This window comes from Oryctolagus cuniculus, chromosome 1 (genome assembly GCF_964237555.1).
Source record: "Oryctolagus cuniculus chromosome 1, mOryCun1.1, whole genome shotgun sequence".
Lineage (NCBI taxonomy): Eukaryota > Metazoa > Chordata > Mammalia > Lagomorpha > Leporidae > Oryctolagus > Oryctolagus cuniculus.
This window is the reverse complement of record NC_091432.1, coordinates 137,287,142-137,295,590: the sequence shown is the minus strand read 5'-3', so window position 1 is coordinate 137,295,590 and position 8,449 is coordinate 137,287,142. Positions and strand designations below refer to the sequence as shown.

The 8,449-nt window shown below is 45.5% G+C and overlaps 1 pseudogene; it reads left to right on the top strand.

The window, feature by feature from the left end:
- The first annotated feature begins 1,845 nt into the window (after window positions 1–1,845).
- LOC138847374 (alpha-tocopherol transfer protein-like pseudogene) lies at window positions 1,846–7,575 on the top strand (annotated as a pseudogene).
- Window positions 7,576–8,449: the final 874 nt, after the last annotated feature.

Genomic DNA, 8,449 nt, shown 5'->3' with positions numbered 1-8,449 from the left:
GACACTGTGAATAATAACATTCTTTTCTTGGTTTCTATAAAACATTAAAAAATAAAAAATGTAGCATTGCTTCCTCTTGAATTCCCTGTGTTTTTATCTTGGGAAGCCACTGCAAAAGGGTCAGGGACAAAGTGTTCGCCATTTCAAACTTGCAAACTTCACGGTGGACTGATTTGCTACAGAGGCCTGAGTCAGCTGGATTCTGTCTGTGCAGTGAAGACACCTGCAGAAGGTTCCCAGGTACTGGGACCTGTCACCAAACTCCAACTGTGACCAAGGAAACACCTACATACCTTAAGAAGCAGTGAGCGTTACTTTTAGTGTCATTCTTTGCTCTCCCTGCATATAGGCAACATGGAGAATGGGAATGTAACGCACCTGCTTAAGCCACAGTCAAGTTTGTTAGCTATTACCAGATAATGTTCAGTGATCAACAAGGTATTCTTTGATTGGCAGTGTCCAAGATGCCACACATAAACCTAGGTTGTAAAACTCAGGAAGAAAAGCATAAAACCTGAAACCCACCTCGGGCTTGTGGAGCAGTCAATTCAGGCCGGTTGTTTCCAGTTTTAAGTCCTCAGTTTGATCAGCTGAATAAACTTGAACTTTCATTCTCCTACTAGGCTCTGATGGCTTCAGTCAACCAGCTCCAGGAGGGTCTGCAGGCTGCCTTTGGCGGCAAGGGGGAGGCGTGGCGTTTGCTTGATGTCATTGTTTAAAATGGGCCGCAAGCATGGTGCTGAGGAGGTGCCTGGTGGCCTAAGTGCAGGAAGGCTGTGACGTGCCTAATGGAGAAAATTCACACGTCAGATGAGCTGCGTTCAGGCATGAGTTATATTTAGTGCTGTTGGCTGTGAGTTCAATGTTAATGAATCAAAATTATGGTTCATCCAGAAAAAGGAAGATGAAATTCACCCATCTGCACAGGCGCCTGCTCCAGAAAATGCTGAAGTAGAATCTGTAGTACATGAGGTAACTATGGAAAAGACTGGAGAACGGTTAACTCCACGGGCTCATTAGCTGATGGCTGAGAGGAGAAAAAAGCCAAAAAAAAAAAAAAAAAAAACCCAGAAACTTGGTTCACAGCACTGCTGTGAGGCTGAAAACCAAAGAAATTTATAGTCACATCACTGGGGTCAGGAAACGTGAAACCTCTCCTGCCTAGTACCGGCTGGCTCACGTGTTTTCAAGGGAAAAATGTATGATGTGAAAAATGTTAAACTCCCAAGCAAGGAAGGCTCGGTCGACCAGGCGACTGCAGAATTTTTTAAAATATCTGCTAAGTGCTATGTAGGAAAAGGGTTATTCAGAACATCAGATTTTCAGCGTTCATGAGCCTAACTTGTTTTACACTGGCAAACGAACCTGTATAATGCAAACTGCATTTGGTTATTGTGAACAAAGTGTTGTGGCTGGACAAAGGCTCGCGGGAACCTCACCCTATACGGTTACCGCTTGGTATCCAGGGTTCCAGGAAGCCTCCGCAGACATAAAAATCTGGGGAAGGGGGCTGGTGCTGTGGTGCAGCAGGTTAGGCCACCGCCTGCCATGCTGGCAGCCCATATTGGAGCATTAGCTCCAGTCCCTGCTGCTCTGCTTCCAAGCCAGCTCCCTGCTGATGGGACTGCAACAGTGAGGGCTGGGCCAGGCCGAAGCCAGGCGCCTCAGCTGGCTCTCCTGCGTGCGTAGCAGGGCCTCAAGCACTTGGGTTATCTTCCGCTGCTTTCCCAGGCCATGAGCACACTTACTCATTTAGGTGCGCGCTGCCCGCCAGGGCGCCCGCTGAGGACTGACCCGCGCTGCGCCCCGTAGCGGGGCCAGGCCCGGGCGGCCCCAGGTAGCAAAGGTCAGAAGCAAGCGACTCAAGAAGCGGCCGCCTCCGTCTCCGAAAATGAGCTACGTGTGCTCCTTGTCTGACGAGCTGGTCGCCAAAGCCGGGGAAGAGCTGCAGGAGAAGCCGGAAAGGAGGCTGAAGTACGTGCAGGCCCCTGGGGACATGGCGCGCATGGAGCACGCGACCCTAAGGGTGTCTCTGGACGAGGCCTTCCGGCCACGCAAGTTCGATTACGAGTGGGCCCTGCAGCTCCTGGTCAGCTACCACAGCTGCCGGAGACGCTGGCGGAAGTGTCCAGTCACCTGAAGCCATTGGGCTTGAAAGATGTCCTCCCGGTGCGGCCCCACGGCGACCCCCGCGGCTGCCTCGTCCTCCGTGTCCGCCCAGACAGACGGACCCCAAGCTAATCTCCCATTCCGCGCCATACACTCCAACTTAGAGAGGCTCCTTCAGTCTGAAGAAACCCAGATGAATGGAACTGTGATTCTTGCGGAGTGAGCTTATCGAAAGCATCTCATTTTGGTCCTTTTATAGCCAAAAAGGTGATTGGCATCCTCCAGGGTGGTTTCCCCACTGGGATAAAGGCAGTCCACGGAGTGAACAGACCGCGAATATTTAAAGGCATTTTTGCCATCATCAGAACCATTTCTGAAAGAGAAAACAGCAAACAGATCCTTCCTCCACGGGTCTGACCCGAACTCTCCACACAGACCTCCAGGCTGGACGCCGCCACCCGGAACGCGGTGCTGCTGACCTCAGAGGACGACTTTGTGGGAGAGTTGTGCCAGCCTGGCCCCACCTGCGACAGCATCACCGCCCGGCGCTGCTGCCTGCGGGACTGGCCTCAGAGGTGCGAGCTGGACATCCCAGCTGCCCTCCTGCTGTTAGCCAGTCCCCTGAAACAAACATCAGTGAGTCAGGTACCCTCCCTAGGGGAGCTTGCTTCGTGGGACGGTGCCTTGGGATCTGTGGACCGCGGGCACCCTGAGCAACCCCCGGGCCGCAGTGTGTCGGCTGGCAGTGTGGATTCTCGAGGATACAGCTGGGCTTCCTGGCCTGTCAGGTAGGACCCTGTTACAAGTGAAATGCTTGAACTTTCTCGGTGGCCAAGAACCGCTGACAGCACTCTGATGGGGTGGGAGCTGCATGAATTTCCTGACCTGCTGAGGGCACCAGTTCTGCCTCTGGTCTCATTCTTGGCTTCAAAATGAAATTCAGTTTGGTTCTGGTCATAGGGACACATGGTGGATTCATCTACTTCAGTGTTTGTTTTGACCAAAAGTTTATTTTTCTAGTGCATTTTCTAAGTCAAAGTGGTGAAAATATAAATTTTAGTATGCATGACTGGGTCTTAAACAATAAAAACTCCTGTTAGGTTGGGGAAAAAAGATTTATTTATTTAGAAGGCAGAGAGAGAGAGAGAGAGAAGAGAGCAAGCGACTGCAGTCTTCCATCTTCTGATCCATTTCCCAAATATCCACAAAGGCCAGGGCTGGGCCAGGTCAAAGCCAGGAGCCAAGAACTCCATCCTGGGCTTCCACATGGGTGGCAAGGACCCAAGTACCTGGACCATCATCTGCTGCCTTCCCAGGCACATTAGCAGCAAACTGGATCAGAAGCAGAGCAGCCAGGACTCAAATCAGAACTGACTTGGGATGCTGGTGTCGCAGGTAGCCTAACTCACTGTGCCACAATGCTGGCCCCTCAAATCCTCTAACGTTGAGCTTTGGTGGAGGATTAGTCTCGCTTAATGTGCCCCACACTCCTTAAATCTTTTCAGTTTGGCAACTCAAATTCTTTGGTGAGGAGATATTTGCCCTCATTTAGTGTTTGAAAGTCGCACAGGTGGAACAACACACCGACCCATATTCTTCTGTGCCTGGCCTTCTTCACTCAACATTGTTTGTAATACTCATTTATCTTGGGTTTGTTCTTGTTGCTACATGGCAACCTGTTGGCGTATATATCCACTATACTGTCGATAGACCAGTATTTCTGGTTTTGATGGACAGTGTTGCTGTGATCATTCTTGCACGTCTTTTAGTCACATAAGTGTGTGTCCCTGTTGGATATATGCCTGCAAGTAGAATTACTGGCCGGTGTTGCCAGTTTTCCAAAAGGGTTTTACCAATTTCCCTTCCCTCCGGCCGAGCGTGAGGGTGTTGGTTGATTTTTATGTTCTCACTAATGCTTGCTGCTCTTGGCCTGTTTGCTTTTTGTTTCAGCCATTCTGATTGAGGGCCTGTTACTGTGACTTTAATTTGCATTTTCCTGTGAGCACCTTTTCACATCTATTTGAATATTCTCTTTGGTAAAGTGTTTGTTGAAACCTTTTGCCCAGTTTTCTACTGGGTTCCTGCCTGTTTTTCCTTATTGATTTTTGAAAGTTGTTTGTGTATTCTGGGTACAAAATACTTCATTGGTCATAAAATTTCAAATACTTTTTGCTACTCTGAGGCTTATCTTTTCATTTCCATGATGATGGCTTCTGTTAAGCAGAATTTCTGCATTTCAATGTGGTCAAATATATCAATCTAGGGTGACTTTTCTGTTATATTTACATTTGTGTTTCACTAGATGCTGCTCTGTTATCGCCTGTTTCTGTGTGTTTTGTTTCTGAGGTGTAGTATTTCCTCTTAGTCCTCGGAGGATGTTAATTTTTGCTTTTGTGTGTGTGTGTGTGTGTGTGTGCTTTTTAAGATTTATTTATTTGAAAGGCAAAATGACACACAGGGAGACACAGAGAGAAAGATCTTTTATCCTCTGGTTCATTCCCCAAACGGTTGGGGCTAGGCCATACTGAAGCCAGGAGCCAGGAACTCCATCTGAGTCTACCACATGGGTGGCAGGGGTGCAGGTACCTGGGTCATCCTCCACTGCTTTCAGAGGTGCATTAGCAGGGAGCTGGATCAGAAGCAGAGCAGCTGGGACTCTAACCAGCATTCCAATATGGGACACCAATATTATAAGTGGTGACTTAGCCTGCTGTGTCACAACACTGGCCATGTTCATTTTTTTTTTCCCTAAAGTTTTCTTTCTTCTATCTTTTCTAGTTTGCTTCTTTCCCAACATTCCCCTGAGTGGATTTTTTCAAATACCTTGTAGTTTATCTGCTTATACTTCAGAGTCCTTTGTGCACAGTAGTCTTCATTGTAGGGTGGTCTGAATGAGGAGTGGTGTGGGGGAATCCTTGTTTTTAATGTATCTGGGGGCTTCAAAAATTTCATGGAAAAGGCATATTATGAAAAAACTATACATAGATTCCAAAAAATTCTTGGACCCAAATACACTTTTTTTAAAGATTTATTTTTTATTTATTTGAAAGGCAGAGTTACAGAGAGAGGTAGAGACAGAGAGAGAGGACTTCCATTTGCTGGTTCACTCCCCAATTGGCCACAACGGCCGGAGCTGTGCCGGTCTAAAGCTAGGAGCTTCTTCCAGGGCTCCCACATGGCTTCAGGGGCCCAAGGACTTGGGCCATCTTCTACTGCTTTCCCAGGCCACAGCAGAGAGCTGGATCGGAAGAGGAGCAGCCGGGACTAGAACCGGCGCCCATATGGGATGCCAGTGCTTCAGACCAGGGCTTTAACCCACTGTGCCACAGTGCCGGCCCCCCAAATAAACTTTTAAATCCACTTTTCCATGAATTTTCTGATGTTGCCTCTTGTTTAGGTCATTCCTCTTGGGTTGGTTCAAATTCACCAAAGAATACACTTTCTCTTTCTCCCTGGAAGGTAAAACTCTGGCCCCTGCCCCTGGGGCCACACGTGGGCAGAAGGATGAGCTCTCTGCTTCAAAGTAGCTGAGTCATTTTCCCCTCTCCCAAGGAGAAACCTGCATTTTCTCTTAGAGAGGAGGAGAAGCTGCCTGTGAAGAACAGAGGGCAGGATCTGTGTGTCAAATGTCAAAGTCCTCCGTACACAGCCTTCTGATTCGTAGCCTTACTCCTGGAAGTGCACGGTGCTCCTGCTCTCTGAGACTTTGGGGATGCTGTGGGGAAGGTGGGGGTGGTAGCTTGGACTTTCCCACCGCTGCTCAAAGAGTCAGCTTTCTGAGTTCTGCTCAGTGTCTACTCATCATTCTACTTACCTTCCAAAAAAAATTTTTTTTGTTGCCTCTTTGTAGGTTTGTGTCTTCAAAAACCTCCAGACAATTGTTTTGGTAAGATTTGGGGGTGGAGCAAATGTGGATGGAGATTTCCTATTGACTTCTTTAATTGGAGAGCTCTGCATTTCATTCCCAACTCACTTGAATTTACTTTTGTGTGTACATGGAATAAGGTGGGAATATAAAGTCATTTGTATTTTCCAAAGAGATATTCATTTGTTCCACATCATGTATTATTTTTTTTCCCCTTTCTTCTTCATTGTTTTGGAATGCTACCTTCATTATATTGAGACATGCATGCTGGCTACCAGTCCAACCAGAAGCCTGTCACTGCTGGTCCTCTGGCCAGTTGTCAGCTTAGGATGCTATCTGTTCTCTTTCAAGTCTTGGCACCAAGGCCTCCTGGCCAGGGGGGACCATGCGCACCTGTGTATGACAGCATACCACTCTGCTATTTTCTCTCTTCTTCCTCATTTTTGTCGTAGTACTTCTCACCGTCTAACCGATGAGAAAATTTACCCATTTATTTTTGCTGATTGTTTTGCTCCACCTTGCTAAATTATAACCTCATGAACTCAAGGATTTTGACTGTTTTGGTTGTTTTCTTATCATTTGATAAACATATGTAGAACAAGTTAATAAGTATACTGCACTTCTAGTGAACATGGTTCCATTTCTGTACTCTGTTTTCTATCCTAATTCATTTGTTTATTCCTGTAGCAGTGGCATTCTATGGTCAGTCATCTATATTCCATTTTAATATTGACAGAGCAAATCACCACTCATTGTACTCTATTTACAAAAATTCCCTCTGCCTATCAATTTGTAAATTTCTTTTAGAGAGGTAATGATTTAAATTAATTTGGGCCATGTATATTCTAGAATGAATCAGTTACTGAAAATCAGCATAAGGAAACATGGAAATTTGGTCAAATGCACAAATTTCTTCAAAATTTCAACTTCAAATATAGCCAGTTAAAGTAAAAGAATGGTTGTTCATTGGGAAACGGAAAAGTCCTCTTATTAAATCAAAATACATATGCCTTCATATCTTGAGCAGGATGAAGCAGACTTCCAAGCCAATTTCAGAAGTTGAAGGAAAATCAAAGTAGCCCCATGAGAGGTAAATTCCAGGTTCCGGGGAAGACAGCAGGCCTGGGCTGCGAGGCACTTGGTTGTGGATTCTCTAAGGGAAAGCGAGCATTTGCATCTTTCGTATTCCACAGTTTGTTTTTATTTCCAGTGGAAAGACATTCCTATTTGCTTCAGGGATATTAGGCCCCCTAAATTGCCTTTCAGTTTTCGTATTTCAAGTAAAATATTTTGTCCTTTAAAGTTACAATGAAACCCCAGGTTTTTCACTTTTCTTCTTATTGTAACCAGATGGGAGTTATAGATCTCTCTGATACACATCAGAGACTGAACACTCGATGTCTGGTTAATCTCTTAGGTAGGTTTCATAAATCTCCTCGCTTTTCCTGTGAGTAAAAAAAGTATTGAAATAGATTAGACCCAGTTGCATATTGTTAAGATATTTTTTTACTTTAAGTTTCAAAGTGGTGGTTTTAATAGCCAAAGTTATTATCTTTAGAAGTTGAAATTTCAGTATTAGAAAACTACCTGATATTTAAAAAGAAGCAAAAAAAAAAAAAACAAACCCACAAAAATACTCAGTGCATGGCTTTGGCAAATGATTTTGTCTTGATTTACTTTTCTGGGAAATCGATTGTAGTTACAAAGATGCACTGTGTGTGGCTGTCATTGATCCAAGCAGCCTTTGGTTTCCCATTAGGCGGCTGCCATTTTAGGCAAACTCGCCCTCATTGGTATTGACCGGAATGTATTGATCCAGTTCAAGTACCATAAAATTACTTTGTCAAAAGTTCATTGCGTGGAAGTGGAAACATTTCAAGATAATTCTAATTATTTTTAATAGGGGGTGGGGATTATAAAGGATATAACACGATTCATTAAAAACATTTATATTTCTTACATTAAAGGGACCTTACACAGAATATAAGCATATTACAGTAGAATGAGGGCTTCCATGTAGCTTTCCTGGCTTTCTAAGGAAGATACCCCCAAATGGTTGGCCAATACGAGGTTGGAATTCTGGTCATGTAGAAGTAAATGTTTCTGAAAACTGTGTTACTGTCTAGACTGTCCCTGAAATAACCATGTCAGAATACTGAGGTGCTTACTTTCTAGGTGATCCCTGAATGGCTGAAACACCCAGGAAAAGCTTGCAGGCCCAGGCAAGGCCGCCTAGGGCTTGGGGTGCAGGAGCTGTGGGGTGGAGGCGTCTCCAGCTTCCATCCTCTGGTCCTGCAGTGAGCGGTGACCTCACTGCTCTTGCATCTTCCTTCTCCAGAGGCAGGGCCGCGGGCTGAACTGACCTTTTTTTTTTTCTTCATTTTCTCAAGTACCTTAATAGTGTCACCTAGTTAGAGATAAAAAATTACATGGTTTTTATGTGACAGGGAGGCAGAAGTAATGTGTACCATCGGC